Raw genomic sequence first — 14,172 nt, 5'->3', positions numbered from 1 at the left:
TCCTGACATTCAACTGGATCTGGTCTGACACAACATAAGGTTGTAACACCTGGTCCCCTCTAACCTATTGGAACAAACTGTCAACTGGAACACAATCTAGTTCCCTCATCATCTTAAACCTCAATCAGATCACCCCCCCCCCCCCCCCCCATTTCTACACTTCTCTAAAGTGTACTGTGATGGAAACCACACCTGCCAAATGGAAACATATTAATTTTGTCATATGGAACACTACTTGAACTTTTTACTGGACATTGAACATAACTCGTTTAAAAGTACCACAGACCTGAACAGCTAAAACATGGCTGCCCATTTGCATTCCAAGAGACAGTTGCATACAGAGACAATGGGAGTGCTCACTGATTCAATTTGCGAGATGGGTTTTGTCAATAGTGGTGATCAACAAACATTGAGAGCCACTGACTTTGTAAGAGACAAACCTCCATGCCCCCCCCCCCCCCCCCCCATTGAGTGTGACTGGAGAACTTTTGAAATCAACAATCCTTGCAAACGCTGCTGTTTCAAACAAAGAGCTGGCCACGTTATCAACCTCAGGCCAACCTGGGGACCTTTTGAATGGTGCCACACAGAAATGGCAGAGTACAATTTGAAGACAAAAGAGAAAGAAGCTACCTCCCTGACTCTCTCTCAAGGAAAGTCCCAGGGACCCACAGAAGCAACTTAAGCCTCAAGATGGAGGACCTCTTCAGCTTTCTGGTACCAGAGAAGCAAGTTTGAAAGTGTGCATTGGGCCCCAATGAGAACTACAAGACCGCAATTCCAACCAAAGACTTTACAGCAAAAGTAAAGACAGGAACTGATTTCCATTAACAACTCCAAACCCTCCCCCTTTAATTCTTTCTCCTCCTCTATTTGTGTGCATATTTATCTCGTATGCATGCTAGCATGGTTGTGTCGCGTATTTTTAATAATTTTAACTGAGAGTGATAAGATTAATAAATTTACACCTTTCTTGCTTAAACCTAAGAAAGTCTGTCTGATTGGTTCATTTACAATTACAAACAGAGAGCAGTGAGTAAGGACTCACTGAGGTGTTAAGCTAAAAACACTTTTAAAAGTTAAACCCTGTTACGGCCAAACCGGGAAAGGGGCCAGAGGAGAGCTGGTGATTCCTTCCTCACCTGGACATAACAGTAATTTGGGGGCTGGCGTCTGGATTGGACCCACAGACAAACGACACATTGGAAGTGTGAAATCAAATTGATCCCAATCAAAAAAGAGAAAAGATTCCAATACAGGTTTTCTTGTTGTGTGTACTAGAATACTAACATGTCTGCAACCGAAGCCAGCAACTCCCAAGCCAGGGTGAAGTAACTTGGAATATGTTAAAAGCACTGTCTATGGAAGAGTTGAGAAATATGGCCAGAGCAGTGTGGGATCACTTTCCGTGCCAAGGCTAGGAAGTCTGAACTCCTGAGACTAGTGGCCACCATTTTTTCCTTGAATCTGAAGCAGAAACAGGGTTGGAATTTGAGTCAGACTGGGTAATATTGGCAAAGATACAATTAGAATAGAGGAAACTTAAATTAGAAGACAGGGAAAGAGAGCGAGGGAGAGAGAGAAATAAATTTCCAGAAGGGACAGGAGGAAAGAGAGCTGAGGTGGCTTGAGTTAGCTAGGGGCGACAGAGTAACCCCAGTGAAAGCATGGAAAATATGGAACATAGTAATTCAGGACTGTTTGCTGAGTTTTAAACATTTTCCCAATTGATTCCAAAATTCAATGAGGGAGACACGGAAGCATTTTTTGTATCTTTTGAGAAACTTGCAAGATAGTTAAAATGGCCAGATGAGATTTGCAAAGTAAGCTAACAGGAAAAGCCCATGAGGTTTATTCCCTGTTGCCAGATGAGTGTTCGTCAAATTGTGGACTGACTTAAAATGCTGTTCTCAGGGCATATGAACTCATACTGGAAGCCTACCACCAGAAGTTCCGATCCCTCCAGAAACAAGCTGATCAAATTTACCTGGAGTTTGAGAGAAGTAAGCAGCTGGCTTTTGACCAGTGGTTGAGGGCTCTTAAAGTGCAGCCCAGCTATGAAAACCTCAGAGGTAATTCTCCTCGAGGAATTTAAAAACTCTCTTCCCCTCTCCATAAAGACCCATGTGAAGGAACATAAAGTACATAGAGTGAGGCAAGCTGCCGTTATGGCTGATGAGTTTGCTCTAATATACAAGTCAATTCCCCGGGGAAAACCTTTCGTAGCCGCCCCCCCCAACAAATCTGAAAGGACAAAGGGTGGGAAGGTAATAGGAGCTCAAGCAGTCCTGAGAGAGAAAGAAAATTTGGACACACAGGGGGCCCTCCTCCAGCTAAAAAGGATAGTGCTGAAAGTAGGTGCGGGACTCCGAGATCTGTGTGCTTGCATTGTAATAAGGCAGGTCATCTAAGAGCTGACTTCTGGAAACTACGGCGAAAGCCTGTAGGGTTAATCAGGACACACGCCCTCAGTGCAGGAGATGGGACCCTGCTGGAAAGCACAGCTGAGCAGGCTGTGGCTTTAACTGTAGTGACAGTAAGACTCGGAACACATACTGCTGTGGGTGCAGGAAAATCTAATAGGATACCTGACGGTTATCAGGATTTTGTGTCTGAAGGGAGAGTAACCCCATGCCCCTCAAGTGGGGCAAGCAAGCCCATAGTAATCCTTAGGAATACAGGGGCCACCAGATCCCGTTTGCTGGGAAAAGGCATGACCTTTCCCCCAGAGAATGCAGTAAATACCAGAATAGTGGTGAATGGTATTGGAGGGCAGTGCACACCTGTACCTTTACACTGGGTGCACTTGGAGGGCGACCTAGTTTCGGGACCGGTGACGATAGGGATTGTCCCTAGTTTGCCTGTAGAAGGGATTGACCTGCTCCTATGTAATGATCTGGTGGGGGCAAAGGTGGTAGCTTCCCCAGCAGTGAAAGAGACACGAAAGGAGCCCGAAGAGACAGGGCAGTGGCAGGAGACAGTCCCCTGCAGTTCCCCTGAATATGTACTGAATTGGGCCATGACCAAACCAGCTCCCCCAGAGGAGACTGAATTGGCACTGCAGGCAGATGACCATGAGGTCTGTCTGTCTGAAACTTTCTTTGGGAAGTTAGAGACCCAGGGAATGGATTAAACAGATCTTCCCTGGCTGAGGCTCAGCGAGCCGACCCAGTATTGAGAAATTAGCACAGGCTACCCAGACTGAAATTGAAGCAGAGGGAGTCCCTGATTGCTACTATTTAAAGAATGATGTACTGATAAGGAAGTAGAGTTCTCCTCGCAGACCTGAGGACAAAGAGTGGACAGTGGTTCACCAGTTAGTGGTGCCACAGAGGTACCGGAGTGAAATATTAAGAAAGGCCCACGAGATTACAATGGCTGTACATGTCAGTATACAAAAAACCAAAGCCCGCATAAGACAGCAGTCTGCCTGGCCAAAACTCCACCAAGATGTGGTGGAGTACTGTAGGAGTTGCCACATGTGCCAGGGTTGAGGGGAAACCCCAAACTGCAGTGAAATCTACATTCCTAATTCCTGTATCGGCTTTTGGGAAACCCTTCAGCAGAGGGCTGGTGAATTGTAAGGGACCCAAGCTGAGAACAAAAACGGACAGACAGGCACAGGGCTGGCAAAAAGCTAGAGGAAAAGGGACAAAGAGGACAGGTTAAAGGAGGTCTGGGAGGATTCCCAAATGAAAACCCCTACTGTCTGGTCAGCCAACCCCGAAATGTTGGAAAAGCTAGACCTCACATCCTCCTATGTAAATGCAGACAATTGAAACACCCCACCAAGGTTGTTAACAGCATTTACAGAAACTTGCAGGGACACAGACAGCCCTGAAGAGGGGAGAGAAACACTGAGGGTAATGCCTCACCTAGTCGAAGTGCCGCAGGGGAGTGCAGTAGATCTGGACAAATACCTGCAAGCAGAAATGTCCCAGAGGACAAAGGGAAGGCTAGCAAAGAGTTCTCCCCACAGTCAGGAGAAAAGGGAACTAACAATGCCCTGAAGTTAACAGCACTTGCATGACTCACCAGAGCATTGAAAATGAGGTCAGCGTGATCCACTGCTGCCTCCCATGATCAGAGCACCAAACCAGTGCTAATTAAATCTAACCATCCCCCTGCAGACCCCAACAGGAACAAAGGCACCCTAGACAATCATGGAAATGTGCAAACCTCAAACTTCCTCAAAAATCACATGTTTATTGCGATGCCTAGTCCCGACTTATTGCAAGCTGATAATGAAGAAACTTTAAACCCTTTGGGCAATACATAACTATCTCAGACTCACCTCAAGGAAAAAGGGGACGTTTAAAGCAGCACTGCTACAAAGGAAAGACAGGCTGTAACAATTTTAAGATTTCTGAATGAATGAGAGAAATGCATGTGTGCTTTCCTGTACTTTCTCTTCCTTCTAATTTATAATGAAATGCTCCACCTAATGTCGTATTTGAGTCGGTGAGGGTGTTATGGAAACCATACCTGCCAAATGGAAACATATTAATTTCGTCATATGGAACACTACTTGAACTTTTTACTGGGCATTAAACATAACTTGATTAAAGGACCACAGAACTGAACAGCTAAAACATGCCTGCATATTTGCATTCTGAGAGACAGTTGCATAGAGAGACAATGGGAGTGCTCACTGATTCAATTAGCGAAATGTGTTTGTCAATAGTGGTGATCAAAAGACATTGAGAGCCACTGACATTGTAAGAGACAAACCTCCATGCCGCTCCCCGCCCCTACCCCCCACCACTACCACCACCATTGACTGTGACTGGAGAACCTTTGAAATCAACAATCCTTGCAAATGATGCAGGTTCAAACAAAGAGCCGGTCACATGTTCAACCCGCTAGCCAACCTGGGGATCTTTTGAATTGTGCCACACAGAAAGGGCAGACTGCAATTTGAAGACAAAAGAGAAGGAAGCTATCTCTCTGTCTCTCTCAATCTCAAGCAAAGTCCCAGGAACCCACGGAAGCAACTTCAATCTCAAGACAAAGGACCTCTTCAGCCTTCTGGTACCAAAGAAGCAAGTTTGAAAGTGTGCATTGGGCCCCAGTGAGATCTACAAGACTGTAATTCCAACCAAGGACTTTACAGCAAAATTAAAGACAGGAACTGAATTCCAGGTACTCCTCCAAACCCTCCCCCTTTAATTCTTTCTCCCCCTTTATATCTATTTGTGTGTGTGTATCACGTATTTTTAGTAATTTTAACTGAGTTCGAGTGATACGGTGAATAAATTTACATCTTTCTTGCTTAAACCTAAGAAACCCTGTCTGATTGGTTCATTTACAATTACAATCAGAGAGCAGTAAGTAAGGATTCCCTGAGGTGTTAAGCTAAAAACACTTTTAAAAGTTAAACCCTGTGACGGCCAAACCAGGAAAAGGGCCAGAGGGGAGCTGGAGACCCCTTCCTCACCCGGTCATAACAGTACAATCCCAACTCTTTTAACCTATCTTGATAAGTCTAATAACCCACCTCTGCACCCTTTTCAGAGCCTCAATAACACCCACCACGTGAAAAGGCCAGAACTGGACACATTCCATCCAAGTGAGGCATCACCAAAGTCTTGTACAAAATAGTATGTTGTCTTTTAATCAATTGTCCTATGAATGCACCCCAACAGTCTATTTCTTCCAGCTATCGGTTCACAGCATTGCTCACATACCTTGAAGATCTATGTACTTGAAGCCCCGAGCTCTCTGCTTTCTTTATTGCTATTCCCTGAAGGCTGTATGAATATTGAAATTGAGGGTGTATTGTTAATGTTCTACATGAGAATTGATACTTAAGATTGTTTAATATTCTAAGTCGCAAAGAACCTGTCCATCTATCAAGACCCTCCGTAAAACCCACCTCTTCGACTGAGCTCCAAATATTTACTTCGTGTCCATATTTTCTGATTAACATGTCTGAAGCACCTTGAGATACTATATAACTGAAATTTCATGCTGTTGTAAATAAGGGTTAACATTAGTGAACATTTAGAAAAATATGGGCTAATCAAGGACAGTCAACAGAATCTGTAACTGGTATGTCGTGATTAATTTAATCAAATTCTTCAAGGAAATTACCAAGCCTATAACAGTATGCGACAGACATGCATCTGGATTTTCAAAAAGAGATTGATAAAGTGCCATATAAGCAGTTATGAAAATTAAGATGTATGGTATTAACTTATAAGCCGTAGGTAAAATGGCAGGATAGAGGTTAAAAAAAACCCAATGAAACTGTTAGAAATCTGAAACAAACACAAAAAATTGTGGAAACGTAGGTCAGTCAGCATATATAGAAAGGATAGATCCAATGTTTTTGACAGGCCTTTGTTCAGGGCCCAGACCTGAAACATTGACCCGTTTGATCTCTACCCAGGTGCTGGTAGACCTGCTGTATGTTTATGTTTTTGTTTCAGTATAGTTTTTTTTTGAATTGGCTAAAAGATAGAAAGTAGAGATTGGGTGTACATGGACATTTCTTGGATTGGCAAGATATAGTTTATGGTGTGTCCTGGGGACGTGAGTTGGGTCCTTTCCTGCTTTCCATGTACAGACATGATTTTGACATGGGTTTGGAAATTTTAAAATATGCTGACAATACTGAATTAAGGGATTGACAAACTGAGGAAGAATGCACAATACTTCTAAACACAGGTTAGGGAAGTAGAAAGATACAGGGCAAATGCATTTACACATGAATGAGAAATTAATGGTAGCCGACTCAATGGAGTGCAGGAGTAAAGCAGAAATGACCAACATTGGGGAGGGAAGTAGTTTTTATTAATTTATGGTACCCTAGGAGCAGCAACTGTCAGAGTAAAGAGCAATGTGACATTGTGTGGTATTGATCTAAATGGCTATAGGAGAAACATAATGGAAAGTAAAACTCCAAGAGAGAGATATAAAGAGTTCCTCTTCATGTTAAATACATAGACGTTTAAAAGCAAAGTTGCAGGTTGAAAGACATTATGGAAAAGGTAAATTGGATTTCTGGTTTTATAAAACTATTTCAAGTAGAAGAAGCAATAGTTCACAAAATAGAGACTCAGATTGAACAAAGATGCCACACTGGAATAGATTGCTATTCATTCACCTTTGAGACATCGGTTCAGATTCCCTTCACAATAATAAAATGAAAAATACTTCACCGATAAACATTTAAAAATCTCGTGCTACTATACAAAATGAGCAGGACATCTTTCGACTGATCTGGCCAGCAATTCTCCCTCAACTAATACTACTAAGAAAAACGGATGTGCTGGTCATTCACCTTTTTCCTGTTTCCAGGATGCTGCTGGCACAGAATAGTTGTCACGTTTGCCTACATAACACTGCTTTGATCTGATGAGATACTATATAAAGTAAATATAATTCTGCTCAGATGGGTTCCCATTAAGCTTTCTCAGCTCAAAATGGAAAGATTTGTTTGATAAATGGGGGCTATTTGAGTTAAGGCACATTAACAGAATAGCATTTCTTTACACTTCTTTAAAATGTAGAAAATTTACTGCAAAGCAAGTGGCCATTTGGACCATCGAGTCTGTGCCAGCTGAAAAAGAGCTATGCAGCTGAATGCCACGTTCCAGGTTCTGGTCCAAAGCCCTGTAGGTTACAGCACTTCAGGAGCAAGCATTTTGAAAAAATCTGATGAGGGTTTCTTCCTCTACCATCCTTTCAGGTAGTGAGTTCCAGACCCCCACCATCCTCTGGGAAAATTTTTTTAAAACTCCCCTCTAATCCTTTTGCCAAGTACTTTAAATCCATTCCCCTAGTTATTGTCCTCTCTGCTAAATGAAATGGGTCCTTTCTATCCACTTTATCAAGGCCTACCATAATTTTATATGCCGAAATTAAGGCCAGAATTTTACTTTAGGTGGGAGGCCCCACCCGCTGGCCAAAAAGTCAGGGCAAGCCGGCCTCCACCAGGCCTGGGAGCCACGCTATGATTTTACGCAGCCCAGGTCCTTAATTGGCCTCGGGTGGGACTTGAGCCCCTCTGAGGCAGGAAGTCCCGCCTCTAAGAGTTGCTGGCGAATCAGCAGGCCAGCAGCTCTCAGTCCCAGTAGTAGGGGGCAGGAGAATGTCATGTAGTGGGGCCGGTTGTGCAGTTGGGTCTCTGCATGGGGCCCAGGGTGCCCGATTAGGGTGCACCCCCCCCACCCCCAACACGCAAGGAGGCTGCCAGGTTTTATTGAACAGCCTCCTGGGAGTCCTGAGCCCCCGCCACTGCTAATACACCAGTGGTGGTAGGAGGAGGCCCTTAAGTGGCAGTTAATTGGTCACTTAAAGGGCTTAATTGATCTAGGTGGGCAGGCCATTTCTCGCCGCCCCCACACCTTATAAAATTGCAGTGGAGGCGCGAAGGCGACGGGAACGGCACCCTCCCACTCAATTTTACGACCCCACCCCCGCAACCTCCAGCCCGCTCCTGCAGGACAGTGTAAAATTCTGGCCTAAATCTCCCCTCAGCCTCCTCTATTCCAAAGGAAACAACCCCAGCAAATACAATCTTTCCTCATAGCTAAAATTCTCCAGTCGTGGCAACATCCTCATAAATTTCTGTCCACTCGAGTGCAATCACATCCTTCCTGTAATGTGAACTGCACTCAGTACCCTAGCTGTGGCCTAACTAGTGTTTCACACAGTTCTAGCATAACCTCCCTGCTCTTATATTCTATGCCTCAGCTAATAAAGTATCCTGTATGCCTTTTTCACCATCTTATCTACTGTTTTTTTTTATTTAGAAATACAGCACTGAAACAGGCCCTTTGGCCCACCGAGTCTGTGCTGACCATCAACCACCCATTTATACTAATCCTACACTAATCCCATATTCCTACCACATCCCCACCTGTCCCTATATTCCCCTACCACCTACCTATACCAGGGTCAACCTATAATGGCCAATTTACCTATCAACCTGCAAGTCTTTGGCTGTGGGAGGAAACCGGAGCACCCGGCGAAAACCCACGCGGTCACAGGGAGAACTTGCAAACTCCATACAGGCAGTACCCACAATTGAACCCGGGTCGCTGGAGCTGTGAGGCTGCGGTGCTAACCACTGCACCACTATTGTGCTACCTTCAGGGATCTCTGGCCTACTCATGATCTTAATTCATATATTCGTCTATGCACTCAAAGGTCTTTCAGTTCCCCTACACTTCTCAGTATCTTACTATTATTTGTGTATTCCCTTACCTTGTTTGCCCTTCCCAAACGCATTACCTCACTTCTCTGAATTGAATTTCATTTGCCACTTTTCTGCCCATCTGAGCCTTCCATTGACATCTTCTTGCAGGCCACAGCTTTCTTCCTCACTATCAATCACACAGCCAATTTTTGTATCATCAGCAAACCTCTTAATCATGCCTCCGAGATTCAAGTCTATATCACTAATACATACTACAAAAAGCAAGGGACCTAGTACTGAGCCCTGCAGAATCCCAGGGGAAACAGCCTTCCTGCCACAAAAATGTCTGTCAGCCATTACCCTTTGCTTCCTACTATTGAGCCAATTTTGAATCCAATTTGCCACTTTCCCTTGGATCCCATATGCTCTTTTTTCTGACCAGTCATGTGCGACCTTGTCAAAAGTCTTACTAAAATCCACAGACTACATCAAATGCACTACCCTCACTGACTCTCGTTACCTCAGTTGGTTTTAAAAAAAACAAGAATACTTCAGAGTTTAAAGCACTTTACTAAATACCTACTCAAATTAAATTTCTCCTCAACCACATACAGCTCTCAAACATCCAAACACTACAAAATCAAAAGGAAATTTGCTACTCCTGACTTTGGACACAAACAACTTGAATTTATCCAGCATCTTTAAACTAGACCTGGCTGAGCTCCAATTTTCTCCAGTTAAACACTGGGAACACAAGAACACAAGAAATTGGAGCAGTAGTAGATCATATGGCCGATAGAGCCTGCTCCGCCATTCAATACGATCATGGCTGATCTTGGACTTCAATGCCACTTTCCTGCCTGCTCCCATCCTATCCCTTGATTCCCTGCAAGACCAAAAATCTAACTATCCCAGCCTTAAATGTATTCAATGATGGAGCATCCACAACCCGCTGGGTTAGAGAATTCCAAAGATTCACAACCCTTTCAGTGAAGCCATTTCTCCTCATCGCAGTCCTGAATGATTGATCCCTTATCCTGAGACTGTGTCCCCATGTTCTAGATTCCCTGACCAGTGAGAACAATGTCTCAGCTCCCACCCTATCCAGCCCTTTCAGAATCTTGTATGTCTCCATTAGATCACCTCTCATTCTTCTAAACTCCAGAGAACATACGCCCAATTTACTCAGCCTGTCATCATGGGACAATCCGCTCATCCCAGGAGCCAATTTAGTAAATCTTCACTGCATTGCCTCCAGTGCAAGTATATCCTTTCTTAAATGTGGAGACCAAAACTGCACACAGTATTCCAGATGCGGTCTCACCAAAGCCCTGTACAATTTTAGTAAGATTTCTTTATTCCTGTACTCCAATCCCCTTGCAATAAAGGCCAACGTGCCATTTACCTTCCTAATAGCCTGCTGCACCTGCCTGTTAACGTTGTGCGTTCCCCCACGTCTCTCTGCACATCAACACTTACCTGTTTCACATCTTTTAAAAAATATTCTGCTTTTCTATTTTTATGACCAAAGTGAACAACTTCACACTTCCTTACATTATACTCCATTTGCCATCTTGTTGCCCACTCACTTAACCTGTCTATATCCTCTCTGCAGCCTCTCTTCATCCTCCCCGCAGCTTGCTTTTCCACTGAGCTTTGTATCATCAGCAAACTTAGATACTTTACTCTCTGTCTCTTCATCCACGTCATTAATAGAGTGTAAATAGCTGAGGCCCCGGCACTTATCCTTGTGGCACCTCACTATTCATTGCCTGCCAACTTGAAAATGCATCATTTAACCCCACTCTCTGCTTCCTGTCTGTTAACCAATCCTCTATCTATGCTGATATATTATCCCCAACACCATGAGCTCTTATAATCTTTTATGTGGCACCTTATCGAATGCCTTTTGAAAATCTAGGTATACGACATCTACTGGTTCCCCTTTACCTACCCTACTAGTTACATCCTCAAAAAACTAATGAATTTGACAAACAGGATTTCGCTTTAGTAAAACCATGCTGACTTGTTCTAATCATTCTATGCTTTTCCAAGTGCAATGTTAAGACTTCCTTAATAATAGTTTCCAGCATCTTCCCAATGACTGATGTTAGGCTAACTGGCCTGTAGTTCCCTGTTTTCTCTCTCCTTTCTTGAAATGCGGGACAGATCAACCATAATCTTATTGAATGGGCAGGGCAGGGCAGGCTTGAGGGGCTGAATGGCCTTTTCCTGCTCCTATTTCTTATGTTCTTATAACATTTGCCAACTTCCAATCTGACAGGACCGTTCCTGAATCGAAGGAATTCTGGAAAATCATAGCCAGCACATCCACCATCGCTGCAGCTATCACTTTTAGAACCTAGGATGTAGGCCATCTGGTCCTGGGGACGTGTCAGATTTTAGTCCAAGTTTCTCCAATACTTTTTTCCGACTGATATTAATTTCCTTAATTTCCTCTATCTTTTTAGCCCCTATTTAATACCTATTTCTGGTATGGAACTTGTGTCGTCTACTGTGAAAATAGACACAAATTATTTGTTCAATGCCTCTGCCATTTTCTCATTCCCCATGATGACTTCTCCTGTCTCTGTCTCTAAGGGACCAACGTCTGCTTTAGCTGCTCTCTTCCTTTTTATGTACTTATAAAAGCCCTTACAATCTGTTTTTATATTGCTGGCTAGTTTACTCTCATTCTATTTTTTCCTTTATCAACTTTTTGGGAAGGTTAACACACTTTGATTAACGCAGTGGATTCACTGTGGAGCATCCGCGATGCTGACGACGTCATGGATAGCACGTTTAGCGACGTGGTCACACCGCAGGTAATGGCTGCACAGGCAGAAAAGGGATGGGTGAACACCAGACGGAGTAGTAGGCGCAGGAAGGTAGTGCAGGAGTCCCCTGTGGCCATCCCCCTCTCAAACATATATACCGCTTTGGCTACTGTTGGGGGGGGGATGACCTCCCAGGGGAAAGCAGCAACAGCCAGGTCCGTGGCACCACGGAGGGCTCTGCTGCACAACAGGAGAGGAAAAGGAGTGGAAGAGCTATAGTGATAGAGGATTCTATCGTAAGGGGTGCAGATAGGCGTTTCTGTGGCTGCAAACGAGACTCCAGGATGGTATGTTGCCTCCCAGGTGCTAGGGTCAAGGATGTCTAGGAGTGGCTGCAGGACATTCTGAAAGGGGAGGGTGAGCAGCCAGAGGTCGTGGTCCACATTGGTACCAACGACATAGGCAGGAAGAGCGATGAGGTCCTGCAAAGTGAATATAGGGAGTTAGGCAGAAGGTTAAAAAGCAGGACCTCTAGGGTTGTAATCTCAGGATTACTCCCTGTGCCACGTGCTAGTGAGGGTAGGAATAGAAGGATAAGGCAAATTAATGCATGGCTGAAGAGCTGGTGTAGGCGGGAGGGCTTCAGCTGCTTGGATCATTGGGATCTTTTCTGGTGCAGAGGTGACCTGTACAAGAGGGACGGGTTGCATCTGAACTGGAAGGGGACCAATATCCTTGTGGGGAGGTTTGCTATTACTACTCAGGAGGGTTTAAACTAGTCTGGCAGGGGGGTTGGACCCAAAGTAGTAGTCTCTCCGATGAGATAGTTGAGACAAATGTGGAGGTTAAAGCAAGCAAGTCCAGTAGGCAGGCCGGGTAGGGGCAGGACAGGGAGCGTGGAAGGTCTGGTAGGCTAAACTGCATTTACTTTAATGCAAGAAGCCTTACAGGTAAAGCAGATGAACTCAGAGCATGGATCGGTACATGGGATTGTGATATTATAGCTATTACGGAAACATGGTTGAGGGATGGGCAGGACTGGCAGCTCAATGTTCTGGGGTACCGATGCTTCCGGCATGACAGAGGTAGAGGTAAGAGAGGAGGGGGAGCTGCACTATTGATTAGGGAGGACATCACAGCAGTACTTAGAGAGGATATCCCGGGGGGAATGTCCAGCGAGGCCATATGGGTAGAACTTAGAAATAAGAAAGGGGTGATCACTTTGATGGGATTATACTATAGGCCCCCCCAATAGTCAAAGGGAATTGGAGGAGCATATATGTAGGGAAATCAGAGATAGGTGTATGAATTATAGGGTTGTAATAGTAGGTGATTTTAACCTCCCTAATATTGATTGGGACTGCCTTAGTGCAAAGGGATCAGATGAGGAAGAATTTGTTAAGTGTGCCCAGGATAGTTTCCTGAAGCAGTATGTGGATGGCCCTACTAGAGAAAGGGCTACACTTGACCTCCTCTTGGGAAATAAGGCTGGGCAGGTGGTTGGCGTGTCAGTGGGGGAGCACTTTGGGACCAGTGACCATAACTCTATTAGCTTCAAGATAGTTATGGAAAAGGATAGGACTGGTCCTCAGGTTGAAGTCCTAAATTGGGAGAAGGTTAATTTTGATGGCATCAGACAGGAACTCTCAAAAGTTGAATGGGAGAGGCTGTTTACAGGTAAAGGGACATTTGGCAAGTGGGAAGCTTTTAAAAGTGAAATAGGACGAGTTCAGGGCCTGCATGTTCCTGTTAGATGAAAGGGCAAGGCTGGCAAGTTTAGGGAACCTTGGTTGACGAGGTATATTGAGGGTCTGGTCAGGATAAAGAAGGAGGCATATGTCAGGTATAGGCAGCTGGGATCCAGCAAGTCCCTCGAGGAGTATGGGGGATGTAGGACTACTCTTAAGAAGGAAGTTAGGAAAGCAAAAAAGGGCCATGAGATTTCCCTGGCAGATAAGATAAAGGAGAATAGTAAAAGATTCTATAAGTATATTAAGAGCAAAAGGGTAGCTAGGGAGAGAGTAGGTCCCCTTAAGGATCAGTGTGGTAACCTATGTGTGCAGCCACGGGAAATGGTCTTAAATGAATGGCTGCGTTTGCTGACAACGCCGCCACTAGGTGACGCTGCAATGGCACATGCGCAAATGCAGCCTGTGCCACTAAAATGTCACAGTCTGCGACGTCAGGCAGCTGCCAGGATTAAAGATGGCACTGCTCAAATAATCACACATTGGCAACCTAAACACATAG

This window comes from Heterodontus francisci, chromosome 12, assembly GCF_036365525.1.
Source record: "Heterodontus francisci isolate sHetFra1 chromosome 12, sHetFra1.hap1, whole genome shotgun sequence".
NCBI lineage: Eukaryota > Metazoa > Chordata > Chondrichthyes > Heterodontiformes > Heterodontidae > Heterodontus > Heterodontus francisci.
This window is presented reverse-complemented; position numbering follows the sequence as displayed.